Here is a 23,595-nt window from a genome sequence, read left to right as displayed (position 1 = left end):
TTGGGAGTAAACTCTTAAATACCAATGAGTTCTGATTGTATGACTTCTTTTCATCTCTAGGAGCTTCTACAATTGTCACCATTTCTTTGGTATTTCCAGATAATTTGTTGATACGAATGGTGATCGTGTGTGATCTCTCAGATTGACTAGGATCTGCTTGTTCTAAAGTAATCCCTTATGCATCTGACATTGCAGGATTGTGTTTATCAAGCTCTTTCTCTTCTTGTGTAGAAATTTCTTTTCCAACAGATATTATATCCATCATCTTGGACATTTGCTCTCTCATCTCTCGTATCTCCTTTTGCTCTTCATCTGACATACGATCTTTGGGTGCATAACTCTCCACTATTTTTGGAACTTCCTCAATATGCCATTTCCTAAATGTGTTATAGTTTACTTGATCATGAAACCCTTTGTCTATTATGAAAACCTTTTACTTTAATGACCACTCACAAATCAACACCTTTTGATTATGTCATGATCATGCAATGCAAGCAAAAAGAAAGCAACATAAAAACAAGTTAGTAAAAATAACAAAATAAATAGATTAATAACCTAATACAAAACAAAAATGCAAATACAAATAAGAGACATAGAAAAATAAGTCAAGAGGAATGATTAATACTAATCAATTAAAATAATAGGAAAAGATTCTACCTAACATGGTATCTACCCTAACATGCTTTTATCAAATAGCAATCTTATCCATACATGTTTTCTACCGCCATGCTTTGTTATTTACAAAAAAAAAAAATTCTAACCACATGATATCTAATTTGCATGCTTTGTATGAAAAATAAATCTAACCGTGTGATCTCTAGTTCGCATACATTTATTCGGAAAGTAAAATTGATTGTCTTTGCAATGAAATTTACAAGTTCGAATTTAATTTAAATAAAGACCCCTTAAAACAATATTATATGAATTTTAAAACCTAATAATATTTAATTATTTCCTATCGAGAAGAAATGACCCCTCATACCTTGAGGCAATCAATTCTTACTCCAATCGAAATAAAGAAATATTACAGTTTCATTGCAATATTCAAATACACGAATTTAAACAAATTTAAAAAATACCAATCCTTTTAGAAAGAAGAATGATATTAGATTATTTAAATACGTCGAGATCGGACCTTTGGTAAGTTCTAACGATCTTTTCTCGAAGAATTTAAATAGATGAACATTTCTTGTTCTCTCGTTCCTAATTTTTATGTGAGATCAAATTTTAGGGTTTCATTTAATGGGACACATTTTCATTTTTAAATTGTCGGAAGTAGATTTCTCATAAGTTAAGACAACTACCTCAGGTCAACTTTAAAATGAAAAGGTGGTACCCTTAGTCAAATTATTTTATATGGGTCGAGTTATTGCTCATAAGGCCATTATACATGTTGGATAAAATATAACTAAATTTAGATGTACATATACATACAAATATGAACAAATTCCTTTAAAACATAAAATGTATTATTTTATTCGAGCAATCCTTAGAAACATATTTCTTGTCAGTTAAGGGGGTTTATTTAAATTCCTCGTATAAAATAATAAGTGAAAATATTTCAATTAGAAAAAATTGGAAAACATGTAAATAAAGGATTAAAATAATAAATATGATAAATTTAGGGATTAGATTATAAAACTAACAAAAGATCAAGACAACCCATGTAAATATTTTACATGTTAAGACACTTAAATCATAAATAAACCAATTTTATTCATCCAGGACAAAAATAATAAGAAATATTAAAATTTGGGTACTAAGCTGTAAACAAAGCAAAATTAATGGTCATAAACAGAAAATATCACGAAAATTAGGTCTGGAATTGTAATTTAGCCATCATCACAATTCGGGATTAAAATGAAAATTATTAAAATATATGGACTTAATCATACATTTACCCAAAATACATATAAATACAGCCAGTGACTAAAATAGAAACTAAGTAAAATTTTAAATCAAAATTAAAATACGTGGAACATTCATTTCAGTGACCAAAATGAAAATTTATAAAACTCAAGGGTTACGAGAATGATTTTTCCTATGTGCCCAAAACGCAGAAACCCCCATCAAAATGGTATCGTATGGGGAAGGTATAAATACCCTTAAAACTGACCTAAATGGTCGCCCAAACCCCATTTCTCTATTTCCCTTCTCTCTCTAGAATGAGAGAAAGCCTTTTCTCTCTGGCTTCTCTCTACCTTTCCCCCACCGGTGAGAAACCGGCAGCCTCCGGCCACCATCCGTCGGAGATCTCTATCGCCGTTCATGGTGGCCAGAATTCAGAAAACGATCCTAAAATGATATTTGATCTTCCCTAACCCCGAATTCGACCACCCCTAAGCCTAAAAACCCTTCGAACGACGTAGATCTAGGATTTTACCTTTAAAAAACCTGACACTCCGATGATGTTTGAGGACTCTAACGACGGCGAGGCAAGACTCTCCTTCCTCTTCTGTTTTTTTAATTGTTTTTTTCTATTCGATTGGTTGTTAGTTCTTGGTTGCTGGCTCTTTTTTTTGTTCAAATGGTTTCCATTCTCTCTGTCTTATTGTGTTCTTTCTTGCAGGTGAGTTTTTATAGAACCAACAGTGCACCTCTTGGATCGATCGAATGAGGGTTTCCCTCTGAGTCACCAATCTATGACGGTGACTATGGCCGGCTGTGACTCACCAGGGGTGGTCGGTGAGGTGGTTGGGTGCATTAAATGCACCTAGATATTCTTTGATTTGGCCGGTGATATCAGCGTCGGCTTTTGCTTGATCGGTGGCTCACGCGATGGAAAGTTGAAAAGTTGGGTGCGTGCTCCTCACGCGCGGCATCAGACAGTTTTGATTCCATCTGCGGCGGCAGTTGATAACTTCTTAGGGTAAAACCCTAATTCTAGTCTAATCTAGACCGTTAGGTCTAGATCTGATCCAACAGTTGAGGATGGAGGCGGCTGGGGCTAAGGGTGAAAACCCTAGCCGGGTTTGGGCCTGATTTGGGTCCACCGGGTTTTCATTCTGGGCTGAAACAGTTGGGCTGGTTGTAACTGGTTCGGGTTTGCTTTGTAATTGGGCCCGATTTTAGGCTATTGTATTTGGGCATGCTTTATAAAAATATAATAATAATAATAATAATAATAATAATAATCATATAATAATAATAAAAATTATTAGGACGAAAACCACTGTTTACAGCTGCCATTCTTTGCTCATTCTAATGTCAACAAGAATAGGGAAAAGACAAAGAGACAATGAGTTTTCATCCATTCAACTTCATGCTTTGAAATCTGATGAGAGATCTACTCCACTGTTTCTCCAGGGTAGATCGGGCTTGATATGTTCCTCTTTTTCGGGTAGTCAGATATGAAGAAAGACGGGTCTGCTCCACTCTTCTTTAGGGGAGATCAGACTTGATTTATTCCTCTTTTTCAGGTAGTTAGATCAATTTTGGAAATAATTTACTGGGTAAGAAACTTTGGTAATCGCTTTCTTACTTTTCAAAAATTTCATTTTCTGAAAATATTAAATGAGAAACTTTGGAAAAATTGCTTTCTCATTTTCATGTGAAAACATCCTACCCGAAGGTCTTATGGATGGCCCGAATGACTTATAATCTTGCTCGAAAGACTTACGGATGGCCCGAATGACTTATAATCTTCCTTGAAAGACTTACAACTGACCCGAAGGATTTAATCATGATGCTCGAAAGTCTTACTAATGGCCCGAATGACTTACCAATTTCAGAAATAATTTACTGGGTAAGAAACTTTGGTAATCGTTTCTTGTTTTTCAAAAATTTCATTTTTAGAAAAGATTTAAATGAGAAACTTTGGAAATCGCTTTCCCATTTTCACAATTCATGTGAAAACATCCTACCCGAAGGTCTTACGGATGGCCCAAAGGACTTGTCATCTTGCTTGAAAGACTTACAGATGACCCGAAGGATTTAATCATCATGCTCAAAAGACTTACTGATGGCTCGAAGGACTTACCAATTTAGGAAATAGTTTACTAGGTAAGAAACTTTGGAAATCGCTTTATTACTTTTCAAAAATTTCATTTTTGAAAAAGATTAAATGAGAAACTTTAGAAATCAGTTTCTTATTTTTAAAACAACTTAATAATCGGGTAACATGCCCCAATTCAAAATAATTGGATTGCGCCCAACTATTCTTCAGGTCTTACCTCTCCTAACGTGATTTTTACATTTGAGGTTTAAATTTTGTCTTCCACTTGTAAGGATTTTGACATCATGAATCTTCTCTTTTCACTTGAAGATCTGTAAAAACCATGTGTTTATGCGAAATATGAATGCAATTAAATGTAATGCATTTCCTTTTATGCAAATGATGTTCTCATGAATGCATAAATATTCATTCAATTTTCTTTTGACTCCAAAGTGGCGAACTCAATATTTTTCCATTTGATCATTATTTTCTAGGGTTTACTTCAGATATCAATGTATCAACTTATAATTTTAAACTTGCACCTTTTAAGAGCCATCTGATCCACTTATATCTTTGTGTCTTCCCATTTGCATTAAAGTCTTAGAAGAGATGTTTCATTTGTGGAATTCTTCCTGCAGTCATAATTATAACCTTGGTGCCCCCTTTTTGTCCTTGAATCAATTACGCTATTAGAGTTATTTTTCCAGGACCCTACAGTTAATTGATGCTTGATTGATTTGCTCTACAAGGTATATTTTTCTCTAATTCATGGTCTATCCCTGACACTCCAAGTTGTGAGGCTCATTGTCAATGTCTTTTTGGCCTGAACCTTGTTATCCCAACATGATCTAGACTTTTGGCCATGCCCCAATGTAGGTACTTTCATGACTCATCCCTATTTGTGTGCGAAAATTTCATCCTTGACTGGTCTCACTCTTGCATTACTAAACAACAATGTTAAGATGCCACAGACACTTAAGAAGTAATCAATTTTGGTAACAGAAATGCCATGAGCTGGAATATGTGCCCATTTCAAATAGGGTGATTATCTGCTTCTCGAAGGGTTACCGACAACATCACAAGGAAATATTACAAGTTCTATCCTCCTGGACTACTTGCTTTCAAGATTGTGGAATGCTTCATCACTTATTTTTTCTCCAATAGAGGCATAATAGACATTACATGCTTCAAGGACCTTTCACATTTGAGATTGTCCTGTTTGAAAATGTTTTTCTCATTTCTTTTATTTCCAAAAAATTGAAAATATCAACTAAAAGAATTTTGAAAAATGTTTAATAAAATTTTTTATGAAAAATATTTCCCCTTTCTAGGTTTCACAATTGAAACAAATTATAAAACTGGAGTTTAATGAATATCAAACAAGCCAACTACTCTTTTAATCTTTCAAAAATCATAGTCCATTGTCAAAATTGTTGACAAATTTAAGGTGTAGGTTGATTATGAAAAGGCAAGGTCTCTCAGGTTGACTTTTATTATAGCATATATGGCTCTTTCGGCGTCCACTGACTTGAAAAACTGGTTGTTATGATCATCTTCTAGAGATACTCATTGGTTCCAAACTCTCAAGACCACCTTTGGAATGTGCAGTATTTAATCAAGATCTTTGTAATACCGTCTCTTAGGTCGTCGTCACACAATTTAATATTCGAGCCGCCCTTTCAGGTTTTCAACTCGAATCCTCATTTGGCTTAAAGATGTTATTCAAAATTTTACGTCTTTAACCCCCTTTATTATTTTTCATACCATGCATTAAAGATTTTTACAAAACCAATTTTTGCAAATAAAAATCAATCCTGAGAAGCATAATGAAATCTGAAGATAGTTTCTTTCACTTTGAAATCCATGTGTGATTAGAATGGACTTTTCAAATATATAATATAGGTCAGGGCTCACGGTTACGAAAGAAATAGATAAATAGGCCCAAACAAGTGTTTAATGGTAATTGAACCAAGGATTAATTCATTCTGATGCCTTTAATCTTGCATTGCTTGGCTTGGATCTGCTTGCTACTTGTCTTTTATCTTCTTTTTCTTTTTCTAGATCCCTCTAGACTGTACATTTTTGGGTTTTCACCCTAGAGTTCATTTCCACTTTCTTATATCTTCAACATTTCTCGCTCCTCTTGTTAATTATGAATCGTTGAAATGATTGCACTAGATTAACCTTATGGCTTGAGGCATAATGAGTCACCCATCTTGAAATACTTGATTTATTTTCTTTCTCATTTTTTCTCTTTTTCCTTTTTTTTCTTTTTTTTCTTTTTTTTTCTTCTCTTTCTTCTCTTATTCTTTTTATCTCTTTTCTTTCACTTTTCTCTTTTTTCTCTTATTCTTTTTATCTCTTTACTTATTCTTTTCTTTTCTTCTTTATTTCTTGTATTTGGAACTTCTTTCATTGTTCTCGACTGGATTTAATATGTGAGCACTTTGCATTTGATCTACGTTGCGGTTCCTTGTTATTACTCTTTAATTCATAGAGACTTGCCTCTGTAATAAAATTGAATTGACGATCTTTACTCCTACGAGCAGATATCATTTACCTTGCCCCCAATATAGTGGGTGATCCTTGGTTAGGGTTGAATCCAAAAGAAAAATAATTCAGGCTCAAATGGGGACAACAAGGGATATATTTTCTCCTTTTATTAAGGGATAAATGAAAGAATGACGTTCATCCTTTCATACACAGAAGTCTTTGTAAAAAAAAAGGTATCCCCAAAGGGATGAATATTCAAGATTAACTTTTATTTACAGGAAAACGATGCAATTAATGCATGATATAATTATTTAAATCATTCCCTTTATTTTTTTTCTTTTTCTTGCTTCGATCATGCCCATATTACTCGAGCTTCTCTTCAACAAGTTGGTTTGTATGCCCCCATCTCCTCTCTTCTTGCAGGAAGATTCACGGACAAATGAAAGTTTTGTACTTTGAGGCCTTTCGGTTTCATTGGTATAAAGAAAAATGATGGTTTTGTATCTGAAAAGACAAAAGAATGTGACTTTGAAGTCGTGTATATGGAGAAACATAGTGTTATAAATAGATCGACTCTACCCGAGAAGGTAAAAGTATGGATTTGGATTCTCGAAAAAGGTAAAAGTACGACTTCAGAGTCTCCGATATATGTAGTGCCAAAATTTGGTTTTGGTAATGACCAAGAATTATTTAAGGTAAAAAACATATTAAGTAATTGTATTTTTGGCTTTAGATGGGATTTAAAAGCTCTAATTTTACCACTTGCCAAAGATTTAGAACTCTTGAAAAATTAAAAGAATATTTAATTCACTCAGTACTAAAAAAACTTCAAGATTAAAAATTTGATTCATTGATCATGACCTTAAAAAGTAGCATAAATTCATTTAAATATCCTAACAAAAATAAAGATAAGAAAATTAAAAAAAGAACAAGTTCAAACAAGATGCTGAAAACATAAAGTGCGACTGTGGTGGAGCACGATCAAAATGCCCTATTTCTCCTAGAATGACGGGTGTCCAATTGGGTTAGGGTTTTTATCCTCACTTGCTCCCCGCTTCTCGATCATTTCTCTTATCAAGGATCTTTTGGATGATCCCTCGGACGCACAAATCTCTGCTTTCTCCTCAGTAGCTTTTTGATAAAATTTCACTTCCTTATCTAATAGCCTTTTTCTTCCCTGGTTGGAAATTAGGACCAAATTTAGATCCAAAACAATTCTCCTTGGTGATGATAGTTTTGTTCTGGTTCTGAACGCATATTGCAGCTGTAATTGGCGTAGTATTTGTCAGGCTCTCTAAACTGCCCAAAGCCCTAATTGCCCTCAGAAAATGTGATACAGGTGCTTGAGGTGTCTTCAGGGTTGTATCTGCCCAATTTATTCTTAAACCTATGGGACAGTCTCGGACTACATCCATGAGAGCCCTTTTTCTTGGATTCCTTTCCCATCCTCTTGCGTCATATGTTCTTCACATGATTTAACTATATTAATCTCTATTGAGGCAACGATTTTCGAGAATTGAACCTTATCCCCTTTTTCTTTTACCTTGCACCTTTGAATTGCTTACTCTAAAGGATCCTGGAACTTTCCCTCAAGGTTGCTAGGAACCTTAGTTGAATAATTTGGGGCTTAAATCTAGTTTATCCAAGTAACCTCTTTATAGGTCCACTTCTCATTTGGAGGTCACTATGGCTAGACATATCGCGTTGTAATCAATCTGGCTGTGAGTATTTTTTAATGCATTTTTTCACACGAAAAGTGGAAGAGAGAGAACTAAAAACCTTGCACTTTCTTTTTCTTTTCATCTAATCTCCTTGACGAGAGACTGCTTAGTGATGGTTTTAGAGATGAAACTTGGTTATCTTGACTGAATGATTGCGAAGGGTTAGAACATCTAATGAAAGATTGATCCTTCTTAGTTTTCTTGATTAGCATTCAACCCTCTTCTATACCCCTCTTCTTTGAGTAAAGATTATCTCTCACAAGGGAACCTTTATCTCTCATTACTTCTTCATTCATTGTTGATTCAGTGGGACCTTCCACGACCATATCTGATTTTTGGAACTGGCTTGAGATATTCTGCTCCTTAATAGGTCCTCGATCACCTGTCATTATTATTTCGACTCTACCACTGATATTCATAATCACATTCAAATCCTTTACAATGAGATCCTTTAATGGCTTTTCTCCATGGATCATAACATTCACCATCTCCATTAATTTGGTAATTTGTTTTCTTGATTCATTTCTGGAACATTTTTGCTTGATCGATCATCTCTTGTTGGGTCTTTATGAGTTGTTCCTGAATTCTCTCGATCTTACCAACACGTGTTAATATCTCATTCATTGTTTTCTATCTTTCCAGAAACATGCCCTGGGAATTTCAATTAGCTTTCAGAAACCCTACCACAGTATCCTTTGTAAGTTACTCTCATGTTTTCATGATTTATATATGTAAAAATGCTTAAATTAAAACAGTGTGAATGCAAATGTAAATTCCAAATGCAAATGCAAAAGGTGTTAATTCCATAAGTGACCACCATAGAACAACCTTCATTGAACACAAAAGGTTTTGGTACATCAAACAAACTTTACATATAAGGAATAACTTTAACTCCTAACTTCTCTATCCCTCTTAAAAGCCAAGTTAACTTCCACTCATATTCAGGTGTTGAGTTGTCAATCTGCTTTAATTCTCTAGTAAAGCCAGCTAAATCAACCAGTTTATGAGCCACATTACTTTCTTAGGCAGCAGCTTCCTTCATGACATTGTCTTTTTCCTGCATCTTTTGTGTCAATTCTCAGAGTTGTAGATAATGTAGTTTATTTTTCCTTGTAAGAAAATCTTTGTGGCTACGAAGTTACCCTACAAGATCTTCATAATCATCTACAAACTTCATTAATGTCTTGTTTTTGGCCTTAGTGGCTTCTAGTTCAGCATCAGTCTCGCCCTTGTGGTGCTGATATGAAATTTCCATATTAGCTATGGATATATTCAGCATCTGGTTTTAGACTTGGCATTTTTCTAAATCATTTATGGCAGTATTGCATATTTTTTCAACAATATATAAATCATGAGAGAATTTCTTAACTCGACCTTCGTGTGTCTTGCAATTCTTTTTCTAGTGTTCAGCGTCGATTTTCAGTTTAGTGACCTCTATTGTCCACTCTTCCGGGGTATTTCATATACCAGCATTTTTAAAGGCTATATTGATCCTTTGAAAACCAACACACATGGCTTCCATCTCTCCATTCAGTTTATCGTTTGCATTTCTAAAATGACGAATTTGAACTTTATACTTTAGCAAATTTTATTCCTTTTGGATGCCCCCACTGATACATTTACCTTTGAACACTTTTGGAACCAATCTAACAAGACAATCAATTACCAAACTAAGTCAATCTTTTATCTCGAACTCCAAGATTCCATGATCCAAAAGATGTTAGACTCGATGCTTGAAGACAGTGCAATTCTCAATGGAATATTCTTGAGCTCCGACATGATATTCACAACGAACATTGCAGTCATACTAATTTGGATACGAGGGTTGCCAAGGTTTCACATAATGCGGAGCCACTTCTCGAGCATCTAGTAGCTTTTCATATAACTCCTTATATGATATAAGGATATAATCAAAATGAGAGTCACCTCTCAGCTTGGATTGAACTTGAGTCTCTGATTTTGGGAGCAAACTCTTAAATATCAATGAGTTCTTATTGTATGATTTCTTTTCATCTATGGGAGCTTCTACAGTTGTCAATATTTCTTTGGTATTTCCAGATAATTTGTTGATACGAATGATGACTGTGTGTTATCTCTCAGATTTACTAGGATCTACTTGTTCTAAAGTAATCCCTTATGCATTTGACATTACAGGATTATGTTTATCAAGCTCTTTCTCTTCTTGTCCAGAAATTTATTTTCATTTGGCGAAAGCATATATTCTATCCATCATCTTGGAAATTTTCCCTCTCATCTCTTGTATCTCCTTTTGCTCTTCATCTGACATATGATCTTTGGGTGCATAGCTCTCCACTATTTTCAGAACTTCCTCAAGATGCCATTCCCTAGTTGTGTTATAGTTTACTTGATCATGAAACCCTTTGTCCATTATGAAAACCTTTTACTTTAATGACCACTCACAAATCAACACCTTTTAATTATGTTATGATCATGCAATGTAGGCAAAAAGAAAGCAACATAAAAACAAGTTAGTATAAATAACAAAATAAATAGATTAATAAGCTAATGTAAAACAAAAAATGCAAATTCAAATAAGAGATAGAAAAATAAGTCAAGAGGAATGGTTAATACTAATCAATTAAAATAGTAGGAAAAGATTCTACCCAACATGGTATCTACCCTGACATGCTTTTATCAAATAGCAATCTTATCCATACATGTTTTATACCCCCATGCTTTGTATTTACAATAACAAAAAATCCTAACCACATGTATCTAATTCGTATGCTTTGTATGAAAAATAAACCTAACCGTATGATCTCTAGTTCGCATACATTTATTCGGAAAGTAAAATTATACTACAAAAATTAAAATACTCAAAACGTTTTTCCTTGTGTGCTTTCCTCACGGGATTTCTAAGTTTTGGTTAGACTCTAATCTAGGTTCGAGTTCTAGGTTCACTATATGCTGAGTTCAGCTCTAAAGTAGAATATTCTTGAATTGTCCTTGTCGGTGCCCTCTTGGGATGCCAGACCCTCAATCATAACCCATCACAGGCTTTTGGATCGAGTTCAATTCGAGGAAACACACCTCCTTCTATCCATAAGAAGGTGAAAACCGTCACGAGGACCATAAGGCGTGAGCTCCAGGAGCGATCCACTATCCCAAACGGAGGTGAAAACCACACGAGGGAGAAGTTTCTTATTCCTATTTAAATATGATGGAGCGGGATTTTAGCTCATGTCATGATAATGCAGTGTACAGTGTATGAGGAAAAGATAAAAAAGAAACACATAATCACAAACACACAACACTCATTCAATTCCCATAAATACACAATTAATCTGAAAACATTAGAGAACGAATCCGTGCAACTATTTAATATTAAATCAATTCATACAAAGAATGATTATTTAAAACAATCAAATGATAAAAAACTAAATTAAAACAAACTTATAATTTTTATTGTAAAGACGATTAATTAATGAACTGGTGGCTTGACTCTCTAACAATATGTCCCCAGTAGAGTCGCCAAGCTGTCGAAACGGTACTTACAATTTTTTTAGGGCTATGGCGGGGATCGATCCAACTTAATATTGGAAATGATTAGGTCTTAAAATAAATATATAAATAAACAAATTTGGAGTCGCAATCAACCTTTCGGTTAGGTAAGTCGAATACCTAAAAATACATTTTAAAATAATTTTAAGAAAAACAATTTTAAAAGATAAAAAAATAATGATATGCATTTAACCAGAAATTCGTTTTGACAAGGGTTCGGGAGTTGGTTACGCATGGGGAAGGATTAGCATCCCCACAACTCCCAAAATCGGTACCTGGTCGATTAATTGATTGTCTTTGCAATGAAATTTATAAGTTCGAATTTAATTTAGTTAATAATCCCTTAAAAAATATTATGAATTTTAAAACCTAATAATATTTAATTATTTCTTATTAAGAAGAAATGACCCCTCATACCTTGAGACAACCAATTCTTACTCTAATCGAAATAAAGAAATATCACAGTTTCATTGAAATATTCAAATACACGAAATTAAACAAATTTAAAAATTACCAATCCTTTTAGAAAGAAGAAGGATATTCGATTATTTAAATAGACTAACATTTCTTGTTATCTCCTTCCTAATTTTTAGGTGAGATCAAATTTTAGGGTTTCACTTAACGGGATACATTTTCATTTTTAAATTGTCAGAAGTAGCTTTCTCATAAGTTAAGACAACCACCTCATATCAACTGTAAAATGAAAAGGTGTTACCCTTAGTCAAATTATTTTATATGGGTCGAGTTATTGCTCATAAGGCCATTATACATGTCGGATAAAATATAACTAATTTTAGATGTACATATACATACAAATATGAACAAATTCCTTTAAAACATAAAATGTATTATTTTATTCGAGCAATCCTTAGAAACATATTCCTTGTCAGTTAAGGGGCGTTTATTTAAATTACTCGTATAAAATAATATGTGAAAATACTTCAATTAGCAAAAATTGACAAACATGTAAATAAAGGATTAAAATAATAAATATGATAAATTTAGGGATTAAATTATAAAACTAACAAAAGATCAAGACAGCCCATGTAAATATTTTATATGTTAGACACTTAAATCATAAATAAACCATTTTCATTCATCAATGACAAAAATAATAAGAAATATTAAAATTTGGGTACTAAACTGTAAAAAAAGCAAAAGTAATGGTCATAAACAGAAAATATCATGAAAGATAGGTACTGGAATTGTAATTTAGCCATCATCGCAATTCAGGATTAAAATGAAAATCATTAAAATATAAGGACATAATTACACATTTACCCAAAATACCTATAAATACGGTTAGTGACAAAAATAGAAACAAAGTAAAATTTGAAATCCAAATTAAAATACGAGGAACATTTATTTCAGTGACTAAAATGAAAATTTACAAAACTCAAGGGCTGTAGGAATGATTTTTCTATGTGCCCAAAACGCATAAACCCTCTCAAAACAGTGTCGTATGTGGGAGGGTATAAATAGCCTTAAAATCGGCCTAAATGGCCGCCCAAACCCCATTTCTCTCTTTTTACTTCTCTCTCAAGAATGAGAGAAAGCCTTTCTCTCTGGCTTCTCTCTACCTTTCCCCACCGTTGGGAAGCTGACAGACTCCAGCCACCACCGCTGGAGATCTCCGTCGTCGTTCACGGCGGCCAGAGTTTAGAAAACGATCCCAAAATGACATCCGATCCCAAAATAGATCTTAATCCGAACGACATTCTAATGACTAAAACCCTTCCTATTCTGTTTTTAGGTGTTTTTTCTATTCGACTGGCTGTTAGTTCTTGGTTGATGACTCTTTTTTTTATTCGAATGGGTTCCTTTCTCTCTATCTTGTTATGTTCTTTCTTGCAGGTGGGTTTTTATAGAACCAACGACCGGTCAAATGAGGGTTTCCCTCTAAGTCACTGATCTATGGTGGTTATTAGGGGCGGGCAGCCGGTGAGGTGGTTGGGTGCATTAAATGCACCTAGATATTCTTTGATCTGGCCAGTGATATCAGCGTTGTCTTTGGCTTGATCGGTGGCTCACGTGGCAGGAAGTTTAAGAGTTGGGTACGTTCTTTTCACGCGTACCATCGGACAGTTATGATTCCATCGGCGACGGTGACTGATAACTCCTTAGGCTAAAACCCTAATTCTGGTCTAATATGGACCGTTGGATCTAGATCAGATCCAACGATTGAGGATGAAGGTGGCTGGGGCTAAGGGTGAAAACCCTAGCCGGGTTTGGGCCTGATTTGGGTCTACCGGTTCTTCATTCTGGGCCAAAATGGTTGGGTCGATTATAATTGGTTCGGGTTTGCTTTGTAATTGAGCCCGATTTTGGGTATTTGTATTTGGGACTACTTTTGTAACACCCCAACCCGTATCCGACTCAGATCCGAGTCCGAAGTGTCACATTGACTTTTCAAAACCTTTACTAGTATAAAATAGTGAGTAATTTAAAATTTATTATTACATATAACTTATTCAAAACCTTTTACCAAACTATTTAGAGCTTATACAATATATTATTTTGAATACATGCCAGCTAGAACTTTATTTATTAAAATACATATTATTCACCTTTCTTATGATCTGACCTTTGGTAAGGAGAACTGACCTGTCTTGCTCCACATTGCTCTTTACTCTTCTCACTTCGGTAACCTACGTGTGAAACAATCACACGCTAAGTCTATGACTTAGTGAGGCAATAAACATAAAATATAAAGTATAACTTGTAATCATGCATGAACAATTACTACTATCACTCATACCCTTATTCATGTAACAAATCCCTATAACACATATGCAATATATCATTACATAAAAAGAACATATACACACATATATTCATCACTCATCATTTCCATCATTAGCCTTATTTCATTATCAATATTATTATCGTTTATATCACTTAATACATATCCTCTTATACATAGTATTTTAACCAACATTTGACTCATTTAATCATACACTCTACATATCATCATATAAATCATATAATACCATTCATAGCACAAAAGCATACAAGTCACATGTAATATATTTGTTGTTATTTCTTTATTAGCCCATGTACACATGTGAGAACTATAGATATGTGAGTCTATAGAGGTTGTGCACTAATGATGTTACCACAGCTCGTATAAATCACTAGTAGAAAAAACCCCTTTAATGACGCGCATTGCGCGTCATCTATGGGTGCGGATGACACACATTTGCCTGTCGTTGAAGCCACCGACATGAATTTAAGATGACGCGCAACTGTGCGTCATAAATTTATGACGCGCATTTATGACACGCATTTATGACGCGCATTTATGACTTACATTGCGCGTCATTGAAGCCCCCGTCATAAATGAAGATGACACACATTTATGTGTCATAAATTTATGACACACATTTATGACTTACATTGCGTGTCATTGAAGCCCCCGTCATAAATAAAATGATACACATTCGTGTGTCGTGATTGTATTTCGTGAATTATATATATATATATATATATATATATATATATATATATATTGTAGATTGACAAATAATCAAACTAAATCACATTTAATGCCTCGTAATACTAAATATATATATCATATTATATATAAGCAATACATTTGTATACAATATATTCACACTACAAATAGTTTATAATAAACGATTAGTCAAAGAAAACAAAGAAAATACGACATTGAGAAAGAACATATAACCATTATATATATACAATAATGAACTTTGTTTCCACATACTTAAAGCTTTGAGCATCTGGATAAAAGCCACAGATATGTGCAAATAGGCAGTGTTGTCAAACCTATATTGACAACAACAAAAAATGAGGATGCTTAGAATATGCAAAAACAATATCAACAAATGGTAAGTAAAATAAAACAAAGATGTCAAAATTTTGCACAGCCAGTACATAATAAGCTCCATATCATATAAGCAATTTGCAGAACACATCACCATATGAAATGTTAACATCGGTCCTATATCAAACATCTATAATCCCAACTTACCATGAAGATGGCGTGGCAAGATTAGTGCAAACAAAGCACAAAAAAGAAATGTCATACTGATATGTAGAGAAAATTGAAAAGCTACCTCACATCAAATACAAGAACATAATGTTTTTAACTACTACTCTTACATGGAATCATCAAGAATATCCAGGGGGAGAGGATAAGAGGGTTGTTGAGGTCTCTAATGCTAATTGCTAACCTACAACTATAGCTCAGACTATAGCATACCAACAGAAAAAAAACTAAAGAAAGCGCAGGGGGTTGTGATATACGTAGTACATATGAGCAAGCAGTGCAATCGGCAAAAATGTAATTGTTGCACAAAACATTTATTAAAGTACGACAGAAACTAAGGTTATGTGTCTCAGTTATGCCCAGGTCAGTGCCTAATGCTTTTCCCACTTCTTGTGCTGGAAACAAAGGGACCACACAATATCCGTGAGAATCAAATATGAACACAACTGATGAACTAGATGATTTGGACTAAGGGGAAAGAACCAACAATGAAAGGCAAAACCAGTCATACCAGAACTGCAAACTTTGCCTTGTGCAATTTGGGAGGACAAAAGTTTGATCAACCAAAGACTAGTTCAACCTTTAACTTTGTTTCAGATGATGTCTACAAAAGTTTAGAAGTCATTAGTGCACCTAAATTTAGCTACCATATTTAACAATAGTTGTCTATAGGGTTCAGAAGCATCATGGTTGAGAGGGAAGAAAAAAATATCAACAAATGCCAATAGAAATAAGCAAGCAATAAAAAGAGGCTGCCATTCGTTTAATTTTCCATGCTCTCCTAAAAATGAGAGAGATGAGCATATAGATTGAGACATGCAAATACAAAAAGCTCTGAACCAAATTTCAGAACACTTGTTTTGATTAAAAGATAACTTTGACCCCATAATTGTAAGAGTGACAATAGACTTATTTTTGAATAAACGTATATGCCTTTTTTCTGAGTAACTCCAACTACTTCAAGTTATTTTTGCAAGTTGAAAGACTGAGTGGGGTTACTAGAACATCGAATTACATCATTTGAAAGGAAAGGGCCACAACACATTACATGCTAAAGCAAATGCATGATATCAGATCTAGAACTTTCCAAAAATCATACAAGAGTATACAATGTACCATCCTTTAATATTTTTTTGGGCACAACAGTTGGAATCAAGTTAGGGCATGTTACAAAGTAAAAGATTATATTATATATTGCACTATAACACATAGCCCAAGCTTAAAAACACCCTTGAAAGGAATAAACTAGATTGAATCCCACTGAAGGATGCCGAAAGCTCTGGCAAGATTTATTCCGTACAACACTTAGGCAAAGTCTGGAACAAGGATGGGAATGAGTGACGATGAAAATTTTGTTAATCTAATGGTTAAGCTATACAGAGTAAGAAAGTGGATATGAATCTTAACCATTTGATAACACCACTATAAACAAGTGCAGAACAACTAAATTACTTTTGTTCTGTCTCATGAAAGTTAGTTAAGACCGCCAGATGAGTAAATGTCACATGTTTACTGTCCCTAAAGGTTTGCTTTTCTAGTCACACAAGTTGGGACTGACAATCCTCTAATGAAAACCAACTAACCCTGTAAAGAATCTAATTCCACCATACAAGTAAGAAACTCATGCAAGCAAAGGAGCGGACCGTTCAACTTCAAAGATAGATTTTGCACCTTGTTCAGCATGCTGGCTTATTTCCTTCACTGAATCGATCACATTTCTCTTTCTCTTCACCTTGCACGTCAGGAGTGCATCTATTGTCTGCATCCCATCGGATACACAGCTACAATAAAAAAAAATATTCATAAACACACCGCATTGTAATTTACACCGAGCATATTTTCGATAGACAATGAATGCAGAAACAAGGTCATTACAAACCTAAAAGCTAAAAGCGGCCGAGGATTGCCACAACTTTGTTTCAAACCAGAAAGTTTCATGGATTGTGCCAAGTACAAAGATGCATCCAAGCCAGGGGCATAAAGCATTACAACTTTCAGAATCAGTGGTTTATGTTGAAAACATTTTGATGTTTAGATATAACAAATTAAATTAAAAGAATTTTAATTTTGAAAATGATTTTTCTAAGCATATTCGATATATTAAATCGAATATCAAAATATTACTCAAAGTATTTCAAAGTTCATTTCCTTACTCAAGTGTAAAATTAAGTTTTAATCTTAAAATAATTTCAAAATGATTTTACAAAATATTTCGAACCATTTCAAAGCCAAAAATTCCAGATTGCTCAGAGGGAACCGATTCCCCCTGAATGGTTTGGCTCCGAGAATTCCAGTATGCTCGGAGGGAACCGATTCCCCCCACTGTTCAACGGTCGAAATATTTGAATTTTATACTTAGGGAATCGATTCCCCATAAGGGGTACCGATTCCCCCCACGCTCCAAGCAGAAATACTAATTGTTTTCACACTTAAACGGCTCCAATAACGTCATTAATGATCCCCCAACGTTCGGAAGTAATTCAAGGTGTATTTAAGCAAGCTCAGAAGCCATTGATCAATAATAAAAAACATCAAGCAACTATAATCAAGAGAGAATCAAAGAGAAAGCATCAAACCTCAAGTTTGAGCATTTCAAGCCAATTTTTCATTCAATATTCATTTTGCTTTCAAGAACACTTATTGTGCTCAATTGTATTATTCTTGAGTGTTCTTTTCTTTATTCTAGAATTGTGCAAACAATCTACCTTGTGAGGATTTCCTTGTAAGTTTGAAAATTTGTATTGTTCTCTTTGGGAGAGAGTGTTCTCAAGAATTTGGGGTATAATTTTTGAGGGTTTGTAAGGTTACTCTTTGTCCGCAAAAGAAAGACAAATTAGTGAATTTGTGGAAAATCCTTAATGTAGATAGCTAAGGTAGTGGACGTAGACTTTGGTTGAGAAAGTCGAACCACTCTAAATCGCTGTGCAATTACTTTCAATTTTCTGCAAAAGCTTCTACCAAAATTTTAATTGCCAATTCACCCCCTCTTGGCCATATTCGTCGATCGATTAACTCAACAATTAGCATCAGAGCCTAACTCATTTGAAGGTTTAATCACCTCTTGAGTCGATTCGGGAAGAGTTATATCGATAATCAAAGTCATCAATGGCCTCCGCTTCAAACTTCGACTCCGGTCTCGATTCGATGCCCGTCAACAAGCCTCATTTCTTTAATGGGGCTAACTATGCCTATTGGAAAAATAGGATGATGTACTTCATTCAAGCAAGTGACATGGGAGCATGGAATGTCATAGAAGAAGGATACATCAAGCCTCTCACTCATCCAAGATTGTGGAGTGAAGGAGAGACAAAAATGTTCCAGCTCAACTCCAAAGCCATCCATATCATATTTTGTGCTCTTGGACTAGATGAATAAAGAAGAGTTTCATCTTGTACAACCGCCAAAGAAATATGGGACAAACTTCAAGTCACTCATGAAGGTACCGATGAGGTAAAGAAATCTAAAATTAGTTTTCTAACGCATAGCTATGAAAATTTCAGGATGAAACCAAATGAAGATATTAAAGCTATGACGAATAGATTCTCAACGATTATCAATGGTCTCAAATCATATAGAGAGATCATTTCAAATGAAAAGCTTGTGAGGAAGTTAGTTTACTCCCTTCCAAAATCATGGCAATCAAAGAAGACGGCAATCATCGAGTCTAAGGACCTATCGTCCTTAACTCTTGAAGAATTAATCGGTTCCCTCCTCACTCATGAAATGATGCTTGAAGATGAGGTGGGCCTCAATAAGATTGATGAGACACCAAAGGAGAATGAGAAGAAGAAAAACATTGGAGTTGCTCTCAAATCCACAAAAGATGAGAGTGATTGTAATGAAGATGACGATGATGAGGAAATGTCATTGTTTGCCAAACGGTTCAGAAAAATAATGAGACCTTACCAAGGAAGAAAATTCAAACGAAGTGAAGGCCTAAAAAATGAACCAAAAGAAAAAGACCCAATCATTTGCTATGAATACAAAAAACCGAGGCATGTCAAATATGATTGCCCACAATTGAAGAGAAAGGGTCAATCAAAAAATAAACACAAGGCTCATGTGGCTACATGGAGCGATGAAGAAGGTTATGATGCAGAGGAACAAGAAGTAGCAAACTTGTGCTTGATGGCATTTGGGGAAGATTCTAAGGTAATCTCTAACTCATCTAATTTTGATGATTTATCCTATGATGAGTTATTAGAGGAATATAATGGGTTGGCTTCGGATTATGAGAAATTTTTTTTAAAATATAAAAATGATGTTTCAAAATTGAAAAATGAAATTAAACTCATATCCAAAACCAACAACGATCTTGAAAGTAAAATCAAAGATTTGCAAATCAAACTAGAAGAGTTTGAAAAGAAAAATTTGGATTTGCAAAATTTACTTTCAAAGGTCAATGATGATCATCAAAAGAAAATTGATGATCTTAAAGCTTCTTTTGATAAAGTTGGAACAAAACGTTTTGAAAATGGAGAAAATTCAAAATCTAATTTTATTAGAAAAAGTTTTAAAAACTAAAATTATAGAGGTCCCCGACAAACCTCTAATAGAAAAATCATTAGAAGTATATGGGTTCCCAAAGAACTCATTACTACTAAAAATAAGGATATCCTACATCAATTGATACCTAAGGGGACTAGGATTTTGGAAACTAATGAATATGGACCCAAAAGAATTTGGGTACCAAAAATTAGAAATTAATCTATGTTTGTAGGAAAAGGAGCATTGCTACAAGGCACAGGAAGCAAATTCAAATTCATGGTACCTTGATAGTGGATGCTCGAGACACATGACCAGAGATAAAAGCCGGTTCATAGAGCTTAACGCCAAAAATAGAGGAGAAGTGACTTTTGGTGATAATTCAAAAGGTCACATTGAAGGTATAGGTATAATAGGTAATACCTCTTCCATACAAATTAAAAATGTGTTATATGTGAATGGATTAAAGCATAATCTCTTGAGTATTAGTCAATTATGTGATAAGGGATTCAATGTCATATTTGAAACTAATAGTTGTAAAGTCATTGACATTACATCTAATAGGATTATGCTTGTTGGTCATAGAATAGGAAACATATATATGGTGCATTTAGACTCTATAGAAATGACTAATTTATGCCTAGTTGCAAAGGATGAGCATGATAGTTGGTTATGGCATAGGAGACTAGGACATGCTAGCATGAGTGTTTTGGAACGGTTAGTTCATGGAGAATTGGTTCGAGGGCTGTCTAAACTAAAATTTGATAATGATAAAATCTGTGATGCTTGTGCTAAAGGAAATCAAAATCGAGTTTCTTTTAAATCCATTAATGATGTGTCAACTAGTAGAGTATTACAATTGATCCATATAGATCTTTTTGGGCCAACTAGGACTACTAGCTTGGGTGGAAAACAATATGCATTTGTCTTGGTAGATGACTATTCTAGATATACTTGAGTTCTATTCTTAAGTACTAAAGATGAAGCATTAGAAAATTTCATCACATTTTCAAAAGTAATCCAAAACGAAAAAGGTTACTATATCACTAGTGTTAGAAATGATCATTGCACTGAATTTGAAAATCTTGGATTTAATAAGTTTTGTATTTCTAATGGTATTAGCCATAATTTTTCAGCACCTAGAACCCCTCAACAAAATGGAGTTGTTGAGAGGAAAAATTGAACTTTAGAAGAAATGGCTAGAACCATGCTTTGTGAAAATAATTTGCCAAAATATTTTTGGGCGGAAGCCACAAATACCGCTTGTTATCTTGTAAATCGAGAAATGATTAGGCCAATTTTAAAGAAAACTCCATATAAAATTTTCAAAAATAAAAAGCCTAACATTAGCTATTTTCATCCTTTTGGATGTAAATGTTTTGTTTTAAACAACGGTAAAGAAAACCTTGGCAAATTTGATGCTAAAAGTGATGAAGGAATTTTTCTGGGTTATTCCTTAAATTCTAAAGCTTATCGAGTATTTAATAAAAGAACTTTAGTTGTAGAAGAGTCTATACATGTTGTTTTCGATGATAATCTCCTTTCGAGGAAGGATTCTTGTGTGAAGGATTATGTAGGCATTATAAATGACATTAGACATGACGTTGGAGAACCATCATCAAAAGAAGAAACGAAAGATGAGGAAACTCATGATCCTCTCAAGAATCCAACCATTGAAGAAAGGGAAGTATCTTATCCAAGAGAGTACAACTATGTCAAGAATGGTGAGATAGGTGATCCATCCATTAAATGATGAACATTGGATTATGGCTATGCAAGAAGAATTAAATCAATTTGAGAGAAGTAAAGTATGGACATTAGTTGAAAGGCCTAGTAATAAATCTACTGTAGGTACTAGATGGGTATTTAGGAATAAGCTTGATGAGAGTGGTAATATAGTGAGAAACAAGGCTAGACTTGTTGCTCAAGGGTATACTCAAGAAGAGGGCATAGACTATGATGAAACATACGTTCCCGTAGCTATGATGGAAGCAATTAGAATGTTATTAGCATTTGCATGTTTTCTTGAATTTAAACTATATCAAATGGATGCTAAAAGTGCATTTTTAAATGGTTTTATAAAAGAATAAGTGTATGTGGAACAACCTCCAGGTTTTGAAGATTCAAAATTTCCGGATCATGTTCTTAAATTGACAAAAGCACTTTATGGTTTAAAACAAGCTCCTAGAGCTTGGTATGAAAGATTGTCAAATTTTTTAATTGAAAAGGGTTTTTCAAAAGGGAAGGTTGACACTACATTGTTTTTAAAGCATAAAGGTAAAGATTTATTAGTAGTTCAAATATATGTTGTTGATATAATATTTGGTTCTACTAATGATGTTCTTTGCCAATAATTTTCTAAGCTAATGCAAAGCGAATTCGAAATGAGCATGATGGGGGAGCTCTCATTTTTCTTGGGACTCCAAATCAAGCAAAGAAAAGATGGCATCTTCATCAATCAAGCTAAGTACATCAAAGATATGCTCAAGAAGTTTGGACTGGAAAATGGCAAACCTCATGACACTCCAATGAGCTCTTCAACAAAGCTTGACTTAGATGAAGGAGGTAAATGTGTAGATGTTAAATTATATAGGTCAATGATTGGATCTCTACTTTATCTAACTGCAAGTAGACCGGACATTATGTTTAGTGTTTGCTTATGTGCTAGATTTCAATCATGCCCTAAGGAATCACATTTACTAGCTGTTAAGAGAATCTTCAGATACCTTAAGGACACTCCTAGTTTAGGACTTTGGTATCCTAGAGACTCTAGCTTCTAGTTTAGGACTTTGGTATCCTAGAGACTCTAGCTTTAGCTTGCATGCCTTTTCTGATGCGGATTATGGAGGATGCAAATTAGATATGAAAAGCACCTCCGGTACTTGCCAATTCCTTGGAAATATGATGATTTCTTGGTTTTCAAAGAAACAAAATTGTGTTGCATTATCTACCACTGAAGCCGAATACATTTCAGCTGGTAGTTGTTGTGCACAAGTTTTATGGATGAAACAACAACTTTTTGATTATGGAATTGAAGTAGGTACCATTCCTATCAAGTGTGACAATACTAGTGCTATTTGTCTCACTAAAAATCCCATCCAACACTCTAGAACTAAGCACATTGAAATAAGACATCACTTCATTAGAGACCATGTCACTAAGGAAGATGTAGTTGTAGAATTTGTTGATACTTTGCATCAATAGCGGATATATTTACAAAACCTTTAGACAAGGAATGTTTTTGGACACTTAGGAGAGAATTAGGTTTAACTGACCTATCTTCACTCAATAGCGGATATATTTACAAAACCTTTAGACAAGGAATGTTTTGGACACTTAGGAGAGAATTAGGTTTAACTGACCTATCTTCACTTAGTGTTTAAAATAATTTTAGCACTTTTAAGAGTAAATGAAAAATGCTTATAATA

General features: G+C 34.1%; 1 long non-coding RNA gene across 1 annotated transcript; it reads right to left on the bottom strand.

Annotated features, from left to right (window-relative positions):
* Nucleotides 1-17,207: 17,207 nt before the first annotated feature.
* LOC120134774 lies at nucleotides 17,208-17,652 on the bottom strand. Its single transcript, XR_005517182.1, has 3 exons — nucleotides 17,562-17,652; nucleotides 17,354-17,463; nucleotides 17,208-17,266 (listed from the first exon to the last, which is right to left on the bottom strand). It is a non-coding gene; the product is annotated as an uncharacterized LOC120134774 (long non-coding RNA).
* Between the last annotated feature and the right edge of the window lie 5,943 nt (nucleotides 17,653-23,595).

The sequence above is a fragment of the Hibiscus syriacus genome, unplaced genomic scaffold, assembly GCF_006381635.1.
Source record: "Hibiscus syriacus cultivar Baekdansim isolate YM2019G1 unplaced genomic scaffold, ASM638163v2 tig00001818_pilon, whole genome shotgun sequence".
Taxonomy (NCBI): Eukaryota; Viridiplantae; Streptophyta; class Magnoliopsida; order Malvales; family Malvaceae; genus Hibiscus; species Hibiscus syriacus.
The sequence above is the reverse complement of the archived record's forward strand: the minus strand, read 5'-3'. Positions and strand labels throughout refer to the sequence as shown.